Genomic DNA, 16,410 nt, shown 5'->3' with positions numbered 1-16,410 from the left:
AAAAATCTGTGGGTAATTGTACTAGGGAGCAATCAATGGAACTCTGATTGGAGAGGTTTTTGGTTTTTTTTTTTTTAAGATTTTATTTATTTGACAGAGAGAGACACAGCGAGAGCAGGAACACAAGCAGGGGGAGCGGGAGAGGGAGAAGCAGGCTCCCCGCAGAGCAGGGAGCCCGATGCGGGGCTCAATCCCAGGACCCTGGGATCATGACCTGAGCTGAAGGCAGTCGCTTAACCAACTGAGCCACCCAGGCGCCCGAGGTTTTTGGTTTTGGTTTTGGTTTTCCTGATTGGAGAGTTTTGTTGTAAGGTGCAGAGAGTAGAGTAGCAAGGAGCAGAAATATCTACAGAAAGATGGCAGGAAGCAAATTCATGAGGCTGGAGAAGCCTTGAGTGAGCAGGCAGGAGACCAGAGAGTAGTCAGAAAAATCATTTGGCTGTCAGAAGTAGTAGCTGTTGATACAGAGATGGAGGGTTCCTGAATCCCAAGTACAGACCACCAAGAGTTGCTACTGCACCACTAGGTGGCTGTGGTCTTCTGGAGAACATTCTAGTTCTCCATGCCACCTACTCATCCTCTGCTGAACTAGCTTCCTCTGCTTTCTCACTTACTTCCCTATGAATCTCTACAATAAAGCACCATTATCTGAAGTAATCTGAGCATTTTCCTCAACTGCAGGCCTATATATATATAGATAGATTTAAAGACTTATTTATTTATTTGAGAGAGGAAGTGTGAGCATGAGCAGGGGAAGGAGAAGAGGGAGAGGGAGAGAATCTCCAGCAGACTCCCTACTGAACACAGAGCCCAACACAGGGCTCAACCCCAGGACCCTGAGATTATCACCTGAGCAGAAATTAAAGAGTCCAATGCTTGGGACACCTGGGTGGCTCAGTCGGTTAAGCCTCTGCCTTCGGCTCAGGTCATGATTCCAGGGTCCTGGGATCGAGTCCCACATTGGGTTCCTTGCTCAGCAAGGAGCCTGCTTCTCCCTCTGCCTGCCTCTGTCTGTCACTCTCTCTGATAAATAAATAAAATTAAAAAAAAAAAAAAAAAGAGTCAGGGCGCCTGGGTGGCTCAGTTGGTTGGGCGACTGCCTTCGGCTCAGGTCATGATCCTGGAGTTCTGGGATCGAGTCCCGCATCGGGCTCCCTGCTCGGCAGGGAGTCTGCTTCTCCCTCTGACCCTCCCCCCTCTCATGCTCTCTCTATCTCATTCTCTCTCTCAAATAAATAAATAAAATCTTAAAAAAAATAAATAAATAAATAATAAAAAAAAAAGAGTCAGACACTTAACCGACTGAGCCACCCAGGTGCCCCAGGCCTAAATATATTTTAATTCAGTTTGACTGTTTCTGGTTTTATTTTTACTTTATAGATAAGGAAATTGCAACTTATATTAACATATTCGTGGGTTTAAATCTTCCTCTTTCTCTCCCCTTCTCTCCCTCTCTCTTGCTATTTTTCCTACTCTCTTTAAGTTAGCTATAAAGCAGAGAGGAAGATATAGAGAAGATAGGCAGCAGGAGAAGTACATTTTGATGGAACAAGGTAGGTGTTCACGTGAGAAATCATTAGGGGCTAATTATCCTTGGGTGGAGGCAACAGGGCAGCAAGTCACCCACAGGGAAGAAATGCTTGAGGATAACTTCCCAGTTTTGCTTAGGAATAAATTTTTTTTAAATCACAGACTGTAAACTATTTCCCACAGAAGTCAAGGAGAACATCAGAGTAACAAGGGCCTTGAAAAAAAGTTTTAATTAATTAATTTATTTTATTTATTTATTTTTAAGATTTTATTTATTTACTTGACAGGGAGAGACACACTGAAAGAGGGAACACAAGCAGGGGGAGTGGGAGAGGGAGAAGCAGGCCTCCCGCGGAGCAGGGAGCCCAACACGGGACTCGATCCCAGGACCCTGGGATCATGACCTGAGCCAAAGGCAGACGCTTAACGACTGAGCCACCCAGGAGCCCCCCAAAAAGTTTTAATTTAAATGTTTAAATGTTTCATCATTGTATTTTCACTCTGCTGAGCTTCGAAGGTCATATTATAAAAGCAACTCTGAGCAGAGTCCTGTTTACCTGCCATGCCATAATCAGTGTTGCTACCTTAACCTATAAGGAAAGTTATAACCAGTTTTCTCTCCTGGGATGTTTCAAATAAGATGTCCCAGTGCAGCTTCATCAAATAAGGCAGCAGCAGACTCTGAGACCATATAAACACAGTTTTTTGGAAGATTAGATTGCATAACTCCAGAGTCCTGGACATCTGTGGTCTCAGGCAGATGAAAGAACAAGAGATGAAGTCATATGGGGGATGGTAGAGGCAATCTTTCATCTGAGGAAAAAAGAAAGGGCTTCCCTTCAGGACTGACACATTATGCATCCTGTTCCCCAGGAAACTGAAACCACAGCTGCAGCTCTGAGCTCTAATGTTGGACTGGGAGCTGAGAGATCTCTCTGCAAAACAGGCTTCCCTAGGGCAGGGCAGGCATTTTGCTCTTTACTAGATACAACTTGGGGGTTTTTATCTTCTCTCTGAACATGGAAATGAAATCATACCAGTGCTAGCAAGAACAATTATCTTTACTTTTCTAAATTGATTTCCCCTCCCTAAACTCTTACTCAGTCAACAATGCCATCCCAAACCCCTCTTTCATTTTTTTCCGGGTAATGATGTTTGTGTGACAGCATTCAACCCAAGAAGAGAGCCTGTCTGGGGTCCCAGGATCATAGTTGATCAGTGCAGCCTTTGGCATTCATAAAGATTTCATTAAAATGAGAGCCTAAGAATATCCTATTTCTCCCAAGAGTCGTCCTCTGGCTTCCTCAGACAGGCTTCTCTGTGAGTACATGTGAACTCTATCACACGCAATCTTGACCTCTTGTTATCAGGGGGTTAATGAATTGCACATCTATCTTGTATAATAATAGTTATTTTGTCATTGATTGAGTCCCTACCTGTGTCAGGGGCTGTAATCAGCATTTTACACACATTATTTCCTTTAATTCTCATTCCACAATGGGGAAATTCAAGCAGAGACATGGAGTGACTTCCAAAAGGTCTTATGTGAAGCCACATCTCTCTCTCTTTTTTAAAGATGTATTTATTTTAGAAAGAGAGAGTTGGGGGGGATAGGGGCAGAGGGAGAGATAGAATCTCAAGTAGACTCCTCACTGAGCACAGAGCCCAACACGGGGCTCAATCTCACAACCCTTAGATCATGACCTGAGCCAAAATCAAGAGTCAGACGCTTAACCGACTGAGCCACGTAGGCACCCTATATCTCTGTTGCTGCTTAAGGGCACCTGCCTTGTTAAACTGGCATCCAAAAGAACTTCCCAATATATTTTAAGTTTAGCTGAGGTGGTTATGCCATATGAGCATATATTTAGCATAACAATTACCTAGAAGCAGTATAATTATATTAAACGAAATTTACACCTGGTAGGAAATTCAGAGCATCAACCTGTCCAACTCTTTAATTTATAAATAAGGAAACAAAGGCTCAAAAAGTTTAAGTCACTATAAAAGTGTACACAATAAAGAGAAGCAGAGTCTAGACTTCTGACCAAAGGTGTATTGTGACCATCCACCTTCTTCCCTTAAGACAAAATATACCTCTCTCTACTCCCCAGCTAAGAGCTCAGGGATGGTAGGAGGCAGGGAGCCTTGGTGCTAAGAATTCATTGCCGCTTTGCACCCACAAGCTGTGTGACACCATGTCAGTCACTGAGCTCTCTGAGTCTCAGGTTTCTCTTTTGTAAGATGGGAGTAACATGGTTCTACCTATATCACAGAGCTTCTATGGAAACATAGTCCAGTAATGGATATGAAGGCATTTGAAAAGGGAAAATGTACTATTGGATGTATGACACAATTATTATCAGTGATTCACAAAGTAGAAGTTTATTTCTCTCTCATGAATCAGATCCTTCTTCTCTGTTACTGCTCCACCATCCCTAAGTGTTTTTCTTTTCCTCTTGGTCCAAGTTGGGTCATCTCCATACTATAAAAAAAATGAAAAGACAATGGACAGAATGGGAGAAAATACTTAAAAATCATAAACCTGATCAGGGACTTATGTCTAGAATATGTAAATAATACTTATAACTCAAAAATGAGACAAGAAACTCAATTAAAAATAAGCAAGGTATTTGAATATACATTTCATATCCAAAGAAAGTATGCAAAAGGCCAATAAAAGGATGCTTAACATTATTAGTCATCAAGGAAAGGCAAATCAAAACCACAATGAGCTCCCACTTCACCTGCATTAGATGACTAAAATCACAAGATAGACAATAATGACTGACAGGGATGTGGAGATAGGAACCCTCATTCATTGCTGGTAGGATTGTAAAATGGTGCAGCCCTTTTAGAAAACAGTTTGGGATTGCCTCCAAAAGTTATCCATAAAGTAACCACATGACCCAAGACCTCCACTCCTCAGTATATACCAAGGAGAACTGAAAACATGTATGTCCATACAAAAAGCCTCTATACAAATTTTCATAACACTATTATTCATAGTAGCCAAAAGTAGGAAACAATCAAAATATCCAGCAACTGATGAATAGATAAAATGCATATATTCATATAATGGACTATTACCCATCTATAAAAAGAAATTAAGTGCTGATACATGCTACAACAGGAATGTACCTGAAAACATTATGCAGGGTGAAAAAAATCCAGACACAAAAACCACATGTTATTTTTTTAAGATTTTATTATTTTTATTCATTTATTTTAGAGAGAGAGAGAATGTGTGCACAAGCCAAGGGTGCAGAGCAGGGGGAGGGAGAGAGAATCTTAAGCAGACTCCAGGCTGAGCAGGGAGCCCAACGCAGGGCTCAATCCCATGACCCCAAGACCATAACCCAAGCCAAAAACCAAGAGTTGGACACTCAACCAACTGAGCACCCCACGAAAATACGTATTATTTAATTTCATTTATGTGAAATGTCCATTACACAAATCCATAGAAAAAAAGTAGATTGGGGCACCTGGGTGGCTCAGTCAGTTAAGCATCTGCTTTTAGCTCAGGTCATGATCCCAGGGTCCTGGGATTGACTCCCAAGTCAGGCTCCTTACTCAGCGGAGAGCCTGCTTCTCCCTCTACCTGCAGCTCCCCCTGCTTGTGTTCTCTCTCTCTCTCTCTGACAAATAAATAAATAAAATCTTAAAAAAAAAAAAGACTCAATAGTTAAAACAAGTTAGTACTACCCCATGTGTAGACAGACAACTGATGGGAAATGATCACAGTCCAAAAACAGACCAAAAATATGGGAATTTAGATTGTGATAATGTGAAATTTCAAACCAAGGGAAAAACTATGAACTATTTTATAAATGGTGTTGGGACAACCAGGTAGCCACCTAAGAAAAATTAAGTTGGACCAATATCTTACACTGTAACTGGGATAAATGCTAAGTAAATAAAAATTTTAAATGTAAGAAATGAGTCAAAAAATAACTTTTTACACAGTGAAAAAAATTTAACATAAGAGACAAATAAAAATCAAGATAAAATAGTCAAAATTCATATTACAGAGGGCTAATCTACAGAATGCATAAAAAGCTTATACAAATTACATAGATAAGAAAAATGGACAAAAAATATAGTTTCCAGAAAATAAATGGAAATGGATTTTAGACATGAAAATATGTTCAACTTCATTTATAATAAAAAAATTAAAAGTAAATTGGAATGCTACTTTCCACTAATATCAAATTGGTGAAAAAATTAGAAAATTATCTGTGGGAAAATAAATCCTTTCATATATTGCTGGTAAGAATGAAATTAGTACAATCACTATAGAGAAAATGTATTAATATTTTTCAAAATAATAAAATCATGAGCCATACAATAAAGAGTATCCAGCAATAAAAAGTAATGAAGTACTGATGCATGCTATAATATGGATGAAACTTGAAGACATTATGCTAAGTGAAATTATGCTAAGTCTTAAAGACCACATTGTAGGATTCCAATTATGTGAAATGTTCACAACAGGCAAATCTGTAGAGACAGAAGGTAGATTACTGGTTGCCTATGGTTGGGGGATAGGAAGAAAATGAGAGACTGCTAATAGGTACAGGGTTTCTTTTGGGGTGATGTAAATGCTCTGGATTTAAATAATGGTAATGGTTGCACAACTTTGGAAACATAGTGAGAGAATGAATATAAAAATGGACAATGGCCTGACTGTATATAAAAATAGAATTCTGACCTGCCATTTGCAGCAATCAGCCCAGGAAACCACCCCATTATCTGCAGTAACCAGCCCAGGAGGCCAGCCTGCTATCTCTAAGTCAGACTTGTAAGAAGAAAGACCATTATATCTAACAACTGGTTCAGGAAGCCAAACAAAAATACCTGTAATAACTGGCTCCAAATAGCCAGGATTTGATTAATAAAATAGAAATACCATATGATCCAGTAATTCCACTGCTAGGTATTTACCCAAAGAAAACAAAAACGTTAATTAAAACAGATACATGCACCCCTATGTTTATTGCAGCATTATTTACAATACCCAAGAACAGAAGCAACCCAAGTGTCCATCCACAGATGAATGGATAAAGAAGTGGTATATATACACAATGGAATACTACCCAGCCATAAAAAAGAATGGATATTGCCATTTGCAACATGGATAGACCTAGAGAGTATTATGATAAGGGAAATAAGTCAGACAGAGACAGACAATACCATACGATTTCACTCACGTGGAACTTAAGAAACAAAACAAACAAACAAAGTGGGGGAGGAGAGAGATTAACAAGCAACAAAAAATACTCTTAAATACAGAAAACAAACTGGTGGTTGCCAGAGGAGAGATGGGAGTGGGGATGGGTGGAATAGATAAAAGGGATGAGGAGCACACTTACCTTGATGAGCACTGAGTAATGTATAGAGTTGTTTAATCATTACAGTGTGCACCTGAAACTAATATAACATGGTGTATTAAAAAATAATAAATAATTTTTAAAAGAAAGTGACTTTTGTAAAAGAGAATTTCCAGGGAGTTCTTTGTCCATACCAACAATGTTTAGATTATAATTGCTTTATTAAAGAGGGTGATTTTTGTTAGCCAAACTCAAAACACTTAGAGCATCATATGATGACATTTGAAAGGAATTTATTTCTTTGGATATTAGAGAGTTCTAATGTACACATTATTCTGGAGGTTGTGGTATTCACTAGTCCAAAAACAGCTCTTTTATATCTAAGTGAAAATTTCTGACCCTAAACACGTTTTTCCTTTTGTTCACAAAAAATTTCAAACCCAATATTGTTTTAAAATGTATTTAAATATATAATGAAAAACCCTTTAAAATATAGCTGCCAAATGTTTTTTACCTTAAAGAACAGTGTGAGGGGGAAAAAAGTGAAAGCTAGCAAAATGACAACACTGTCCTCAATTACACATTAAAAAAAAAGAAACCCAAAAATTCAGTTCCCATGCCTGGTTGCACCTGTGATGCTGATAGAAAACCCAACATTTGTGTCTGAGGTTTTACATTTGTTTAAATATATACATAAACAAATTATAAAATAACCAGTTATTTTAGCAACAAAATGAATTTGAGAGTAGCAGGAACATTGGGATTTGGGACAAGCACACTGTGGTGAACCATAGGCAAAGCAAGTCCGAAGAGACAAAGGCAAGGTCAACTTGTATTAGGTTTTAGGAGGAAAATGGGGAGGGTTGTTTTATTTGGGGGTGAGGGGAGGGGGAGGGTTGTTTTAAACAAAAGTTCATTGGAGAACAGAGTTTGAGATTATGATGGTTTCTCATTGGCCACAAGTGACAGTCCTGTGGGGACAGATCCCCTGCGGCAGGGCGGGATCTTCCTTAAGATCGGGAGATGAAATTCCTATGTGAAAAATGTTTTCCCTTGTCACTGTAACTCTTCTTTCTAGCAGCTACGCAGGCTGCAAGGAGTGGTACATGCAAGAGCTCCCCCTTCAGGACGTCCTGGCTCCATTTTAAATGAGGTTTCTTTTATTTTCACAATTAACTCTTCTCATAATAGTGAAGAAAGGAGAAATAACAGGGTTAACATACTTTTTAAAGTTAAAGAGACATTGTGGGATATTAGAAAATATATATATATTGGTCTCTGCCCCCAGGTCCTGACAGAGCTCCTAAAACCCTTGTAATTTCCTAAGTGATAAGAACATTAGGAGCATCTTTTGTTCTAATGAGGTGACCCTAGGTGAGCAGGATGGCTTCTGGATGGGGGGCTGGTCACCAGAAAGACCAAACCATGATTAGAAGCTTGGAATGTTCAGCTCCACCTCCTCCCCATCCTCCTGAGAGGGGAGAGGCACTAGAAATGTAGTTATGCTTGCAGAGGTATCATGCTTGCAACCTCTCCGACCTCGGCCACAGAAACTTCTTGCTAGACACATCTCCAAAGGCAAGGGAAACAAAGGCAAAAATGAACTATTGGGACTTCATCAAGATAAAAAGCTTTTGCACAGCAGAGGAAACTGTTGATAAAACCAAAAGACAACTGACAGAATGGGAGAAGATATTTGCAAATGACATATCAGATAAAGGGCTAGTATCCAATACCCAAAGAACAAATAATCCAATCAAGAAGTGGACAGAAGACATGAACAGACATTTCTCCACAGAAGACATACAAATGGCAACAGACATGAAAAGATGCTCAACATCACTCGGCATCAGGGAAATACAAATCAAAACCACAGTGGGACCCCACACCAGTCAGAATGGCTAAAATTAACATGACAGGGAACAACAAATGTTGACGAGGATGTGGAGAAAGGGGAACCCTCTCACACTGTTGGTGGGAATGCAAGCTGGTGTAGCCACTCTGAAAAACAGTATGGAGGTTTCTCAAAAAGTTGAAAATAGAGCTACCCTACGACCAGCAATTGCACTGCTGGGTATTTACCCCAAAGATACAAATGTAGTGATCCAAGGGGCCACCTGCACCCCACTGTTTATAGCAACAATGTCCACAATCGCCAAACTATGGAAAGAGCCCTGATGTCCATTGACTGATGAATGGATAAAGAAGATGTGATATATATATATATATCAGATGTGATAAGATGTGATATATATATATATATATATATATATCAACAATGTGGATGGAACTAGAGGGTTTTATGCTAAGTGAAATAATTCAATCAGAGAAAAGACAATTATCGTATGATCTCACTGATACGTGGAATTTAAGAAACACAACAGCGGGGAAGAGAGGAAAAAATAAAACAAGAGGAAACCAAAGAGGGAGACAAACCATAAGAGACTCTTAATCATAGGAAACCAACTGAGGGTTGCTGGATGGGAGGTGGGTGGAGGGATGGGGTAACTGGGTGATGGACATTAAGGAGGGCATGTGATATAATGAGCCCTGGGTATTATATAAGACTGGTGAATCACAGACCTGTACCTCTGAAACCAATAAAACATTAGATGTTAATTAATTGAATTAAAAGAAAAATTTTTTAAAAAGAAAAAATAATTGATCATACCTGCATGAGGAAGCTTACATAAAATCCCAATAGAACAGGGTGCGGAGAGCTTCCAGATGGGTAACCACTGCCATACCAGGAGGGTGAAGCACATCACCTCCACAGGGACAGAAACTCCTGTACTCAGGACCCCCTCCCCAGGCCTCGCCCTGCTTAGGTAGCTCTTCATCTGGCCGTTCCTCTTCACCCTGTAACAAACTGGTAAACATAAGTGTTTCCCTGAGTTCTGTGAGCTGCTCTAGCAAATTAATGGAATCCAAGGAGAGGGTTGTTGGAATCTCTGATCTATAGCTGGTTGGTCAGAAGCACAGGTGACTACCTGGACTTTTGATTGGTATCTGATGTTTGTGGGTGCTGGCAGGGGTAGCAGGGTAGTCTGTGGGACTGACCTGCGGGATCTGATGGGCAAAGAGTGTCAGAATTGAGCTAAATTGTAGACACTTCACTGGTATCAGAGAGAATTGCTTGGTGGGGGGGCCTCCAAACATTTGGTGACAAGATGTATGGCACATGCCGAATAGCTCATTTGTGCAAGCATACCCCACGTGCCCCTGTTAATCACTATCTTGAAAATGTAGAGATCCTGTCCTCCCTCTATATTCCCATCAAACAGAATGTGCAGCAGAATATGTTGCTTAGTGTTCAAGGTCAGGGGCTCTGGGGGCGGACAACCCGGAGCATCTCCCTGGTAACAAAGAGTGTCCAGGTGGCAGGCCTTGATCTCCTTATAAACGCAGGCCATGCAAGGAGGGGGGGTCGACACTGATAGTTGCTATGATATAAAAACTTGCTGCACATAGATCCCTGCAGCAGATGCTTTGACTGGTCGGCCACTCCTGGACTCCCTAGAAGTAAGTTCCCCTCAAAAAACCCATGTCTCAGTTACTGTTTCCAGGTCTTGTCTTTGACACCACTGGACCATCACCCACCCTAGGCTTCAAGTCTGCTGGGGTGGAGCTGCAAACCAGAAGTAACGTGTTCTGTGTGACCCCCAGAGGGGAAACACAGTAGGGAAGAGTTCGGGTTTTCCCTAGTAAGAGGGAAAAAGAAAGAGTTCTTCCCTTACAGGTATCCATCAGGAAAGCTATAAAAAAGAAAGGGTTTAAAGTGTTCGCTCCCAGGAAGTGTGACTGGGACAGGGGTGAGGTAGAGCAGGAGGCCTCTGCTTTTTATTATAAACTCTAGTCTCTCTCTTTTTTAAAACCACATATGCGTATTTGATTTTTTTTAAAGGGTGGGGGCTACAAAAAATATGACAGAGACGCTGATGCATCCCCCTCCAGGGTCAAGTTCAATCCCCCCAGGTGGAGTGAGACTGTTTTTAACTGTTACGTGGTCAGATGAGGCCTGTACTGGAGGCAGCTAGGCTGATTGGAGAATAAAATAGGAGGGAGTTTTGATCTTGCTTCCAGACCATTCTGCATTACCTTGGAAAAAATAGGGCCTGCTAACACCTGCAGACTGGTTCAGGTGTTCCCAGGTGTCAAATTAAGCCAGCACAGCATCCCTGGGCTTTGGAGGAAGAGAAGCAGGTGGAGACCAACTAACCTTCCCCTACCCTCTTCCTCCTGGAACAAATGATAGGCTGGTACCCAGGACTCTCTCCCCTGGGGCCCGTTCCCACCCCACCCCTTCCCCAGTCTCAGCATCCACTGGGGCCAACTGTGCTAGGTCTGTGCTTCTGAAGCTGCCTGCAGAGACGATACCCCAGGGCAAATGGAGTTACAAGCTAGGATTACTAGACCTTTGAGGAAGCATTTCAAAAGGAAAATAACATATAGATTCCATCCAAAACAAAAATATTAGCAGAGATCAACCAATAATTTTAAATTAGCCTAATTTTAAATTTAGGGAAAAGTGAAAGATATGATGGATAGAAACAAAAGCATTATCCAGATATTAATCTATAGAGCAGGTGTCCCAGAAAGAGAAAAAAATTAAAATGAAGACGAGGACTTATTTGAAGAAATACTGGATAATAATTACCTAGAATTTTAGAATTTTAGAAAGGTGGTAAGCCTCAGATTGAAAGGGCTCAGAGTGCAAAGAGGAGAGATAATAGCAAATTCACATATAGATACATTATAGGATAATTTAAGAATATTAATAACAGGGTAATAGTAAAGTATAGTGATAGAAAATAACTTAGGACATATAATTTTATACCCAGCCAAATACGAGGGCATGATTTAAAAAAACACATCCTCATGCAGATATGGCCTCTGAAGAGATGCTGCACTAAAAACCTACATTGCGGGTGCCTCGGTGGCTCAGTCGTTAAGCGTCTGCCTTCGGCTCAGGTCATGATCCCAGGGTCCTGGGATGGAGCGCTGCATCCGGCTCCCTGCTCCATGGGAAGCCTGCTTCTCCCTCTCCCACTCCCCCTGCTTGTGTTCCCTCTCTCACTGTGTCTCTCTCTGTCAAATAAATAAATAAAATCTTTAAAAAAATAAGATAAAAATAAAATAAAAACCTACATTGGAAAGCTTTGGATGAAATACTTAAAAAGAAGAAGGGTAGTATATCCAGGGGAGACTACAAAAAAATAAATGAAGGAAAGATAATGAAATACTTTAGTAATGGAACCAGAGGATATGAAATGGAGGATCTCACACGTGCACCCTCAAAAAACGGAATTTAAGAACTGAGGGACTGATTTCCTGTAAATGCCTGACTTACAGAAGATGGAGGCTTATCTCTTGACCAGTGAGTATCCACCAAGAATCTCTCCCCATCCCCAAGCCAATGAACTCACTACTTGGACTCTGCTGGGCTTTCCCCTCTGCATTTTTCGCCCATTGAAACAGCTTGCCCCAAGCCCTCAATGGACTTGCCTTGTAGCATGCTACAACATGTGTTTTCTGAGTTGTAGTTTCTCTACTATTCATGAATAAATTCAATTTCTGCTAATTTGAGCTTGCCCCAGTTTACCTCTTTATTTAGGTTGACAGTTCTTGCCTTAAAAAAAAAAAGGGGGGGGGAGCAAAAATAAATCCATAATAACTCAAAACCAAAAATCTAGAAAATATCAACTTGATAGGGTTGCAATAGGGAGAGACCAATGAATGTGAGAGCCTGCTAGTTTCTTTTGCTATTTAGGGAGAGATCTAAATATCAATTTTTAAAAATTTTTTTAAATTATAAGAAAGAATTAAAAAGAAACGTAGGGGTGCCTGGGTGGCTCAGTCAGTTAAGCATTTGCCTTCAGCTCAGGTCATGATCCTGGGGTCCTGGGATCAAGCCGCGCATCCGGCTCCCTCCTCAGCGGGGAGTCTGCTCCTCCCTCTCCCTCTGCCTCTCCCCCTGCCTTGTACTCTCGCTCTCTCTCTCAAATAAATAAAATCTTTTAAAAAAATGTAAAATGAGTAGGCAAATCAAAATAATACATTAAGATGGTAAAAGTAGATCCAAATTCATTATTAATTATACTAAATGTAAATAGAATAAACTCACTATTCATTGAGTTTGTTGACAAATTAGACTTAAAAAAATCCAGATATATTCTGTTTACAAGAGATATATCTAAAATCTAAGGATATACAGGGGCGCCTGGGTGGCTCAGTCTTTAGGCGTCTGCCTTGGGCTCAGGCCACGGTCCCGGGATCCTGGGATCGAGTCCCATATTGGGCTCCCTGCTCGGCAGGAAGCCTGCTTCTCCCTCTCCCACTTCCCCCTGCTTGTGTTCCCTCTCTCGCTGTGTTTCTCTCTGTCAAATAAATAAATAAAATCTTAAAAAAAAAATCTAAGGATATACAAAAATTGAAACTAAAGGGATGAAAATGACACTTATGGCAAATATTAGCTAAATAAAACTGGTGTGGCAATATTGTATCAAATAAAATAGGCTTTAAGATAAAAACACATTATTAAAGATAGAAACACTACATGAATGACAAAGATTTAATTCATTAATAAGATATAGCAATGTTAAACAAGCAAGGGCCTAATAAAATAGCCTCAAAATATATTAAATGAAATTTGATAGATCTACAGAGAGAAACTAATAGGTCTACCATCATGGTAAACAAATTTCAACTTTCTTCCCTTGATTATTGATAGATTATTGTTAAGAAACAAAATTCAAACAAGTAAATTTGAAGATCTAATTGACTTTATTAAACAATTCATGAATTGGGCAGCTTCCCATCTAGCAAGTAGAGGGGAACTCCACTAGTTAAACAAAAGCAGAGTTTTTAAAGGCAGAAAAAGGGCATTAAAAAAAGAGAGAAGAAAGGAATTTATTAGTAAGGAATGCACTGTTTAGGCAAAGTTGCCCTACTAAGAGGAAGTGAAAGGGTCTATCAGTACATTTCCCAGTATTGACCAGGAAATTCCATGTTGACTGGTTAAAGGTTACATTCCTAGGGGTGCTGAAATTGCAGTTAGATATTAAGTTTTGGTTTACTGACTTGGGGCTGTAACCTATGTGATGAAAATTTTGGCCTATGGTTTGGTTTTGTTGTTTTTTTTTTTAAGATTGTATTTACTTATTTGAGAGAGAGAGAGACAAAGAGAGCATGAGTTGGGGGAGGGACAGAGGGACAAGCAGACTTCCAGCTGAGCACAGAGCTCAAGTCAGGGCTCAATCCCAGGACCCTGAGATCATGAACTGAGTTGAAGTCAGATGCTTAACCCACCAAGGCACCCAGGCGCCCCTGTGGTTTTCTTTTAACAATGACTTGTAAGCCATCTATAAATCTCCTTTGGAGAAATGTCTATACAGGTCCTTGGTCCATTTTTTAATTGGGTTGTTTGTTTTTTATTCTTATTGATTTTAGGGCTCACCATAATGGGTATGAGATGGTGTCTCATTGTGATTTTGCTTTTTATTTCCCTAATGACTAGTGAAGATGAACATCTTTTCATATGCTTAGGGGGGTTGTTTGGTTTTCTGTTGTTGAGTTTTGGGAGTTCTCTAAATATTCTGGATATTAATTCCTTATCAGATACATGATTTGCAAATATTTTCTCCCATTCCATGGATTGCCTTTCTACTCTGGGACACTTTTTAAATTTTGATGAAGTCCAATTTATCTATTTTTGTTGTTGTTGTTGCCTATGCTTTTTGTTGCCTGGCTTTTGGCAAGAAATCATTGCCAGATCTAATTATTACAAAGATCTCTCCCTATCATCTGAGATACTTATAGTTTTATGTCTTATGTTTAGATTTTGCATCCATTTTTAGTTAATTTTTATATATGGTGTAAGGTAAGGGTCCAGCTTCTTTTTTTTTTAATGCATGTGATTGTTCAGTTTTCCCAGCAACATTTGTTGGAAAGACTATCCTTACTCCCATTGAATGGTATTGGCACCCTTGTCAAAAATCATTTGACCATATATGCAAGAGTTTATTTTCAAGCTTTCTAGTCTATTCCATTGGTCTGTAAGTCTGCCTTTTGCCAGTAGCACACTGATTTAATTACTGTAGCTTTGTAGTAAGTTTGAAATCAGGAAATGGGAGACCTTCAACTTTGTTCTTTTTCAATATTATTTTGACTATCCAGGGTCCCTTGAGATTCCATTTGATTTTTAAAATGGGTTTTTCATTTCTGAAAACAAAACCAAAAACAAAACAAAATACTGTCTCTGGGATTTTGGTAAGGATTGCACTGAATCTGTAGATCATTTTGGGTAGTATTGATAACTTAACCGTATTAAGTTTTCTAATCTATGAACATGGCATGTTGCTCCGTTTATTTGTGCTTTCTTTCATTTCAACATTTTATAGTTTTCAGTGTATAGCTCTTTTTCCCACTTGGTTAAGTTCCTTAGTATTTTATTCTTTTTGATGCTATTATAAATGGAATTGTTTTCTTAATTTCCTTTTCGGATTGTTCATTGTTGGTGCATAGAAATAAAACTGAGCTTTAGGTGTTGATTTTGTACCCTGCAACTTTACTGAATTCATTTATTAGTCCTAACAGGTTTTGTGCATATGTGTGCATGTGTGTGTATGTGTAATCTTTAGGGTTTTCCATGTATAAGATCCTGTCATCTGCAAACAGAGATAATTTTACTTCTTCCTTTATAATTTGAATGTCTTTCCTTTCTTTTTCTTGTCTGATTGCTGCAAGTAGGACTTCCAGTACTATGTTGAACATATGTGGCAAAAGCAGGCACCCTTGTCTTGTTCCTGGTCTTAGAGAGAAAGCTTCCAGTTTTTTATCACTGAGTGTGTTGATAGCTGTGGGTTTTTCATATATGGCCTTAATTATGTTGAGCTAATTTTCTTTTGTTCCTAGTTTGTTGAGTGTCTTATCATAAAAGGGTGTTGAATTTTGTCAAACTATTTTTCTGTATCAATTAAGAAGATCATGTGGCTTTTTTCCCCATCATAACCTTTTTATAATGCTAAAAAATAAAATAAGAATGAAAAGCTATATGTAAAGGAAAGCAAGGGAATGATGAACACAGGCTTCATGTTGATAGTTACCCTGGGTGGAGAGCTGCAAGGAGGTACAATGGTGAAGGAAAAGGAACAATACATTTAAATGTATCTTATTTATTTTTAGAATCCTAGGTTTTATTTGAGTGTCAGGGTGAGCCTGTGTGATTATTAAATTGCTAAAAACACCAACTGTATAATTAACTATATCTAACTATAACAATAAAATAAGGCCATATTTGGACTTTTTGATAAGAGAGAGTCATTAACCAGTATTTATGAATTAATATAATTCTGATTCCTGAGGTCTGGGAAAAATTATAATATAAAAGTGATAGATAATGGGAAAAACATATTACTTAGCATTAAGGAGTTTATCATAAGGACTATAAAGGAAGGAATTAAAAGTGGTTGCTTTGACTCAAAAATTCCACTCCTGGGGGTGGCTGGGTGTCTCAGTCAGTTAAGCATCCAACTCTTGATTTCAGCTCAGG

The 16,410-nt window shown here is 39.3% G+C and overlaps 1 long non-coding RNA gene across 1 annotated transcript in view; it reads left to right on the top strand.

Moving 5' to 3' along the window:
* The window catches only part of LOC115941229 (uncharacterized), a 54,072-nt gene that overhangs the window by 27,447 nt on the left and 10,215 nt on the right, over window positions 1-16,410 (top strand). The window lies entirely within an intron of this gene.

The sequence above is a fragment of the Leptonychotes weddellii genome, chromosome 10, assembly GCF_054177405.1.
Source record: "Leptonychotes weddellii isolate Sample4059 chromosome 10, ASM5417740v2, whole genome shotgun sequence".
Classification (NCBI taxonomy): Eukaryota; Metazoa; Chordata; class Mammalia; order Carnivora; family Phocidae; genus Leptonychotes; species Leptonychotes weddellii.
The sequence above is the reverse complement of the archived record's forward strand: the minus strand, read 5'-3'. Positions and strand labels throughout refer to the sequence as shown.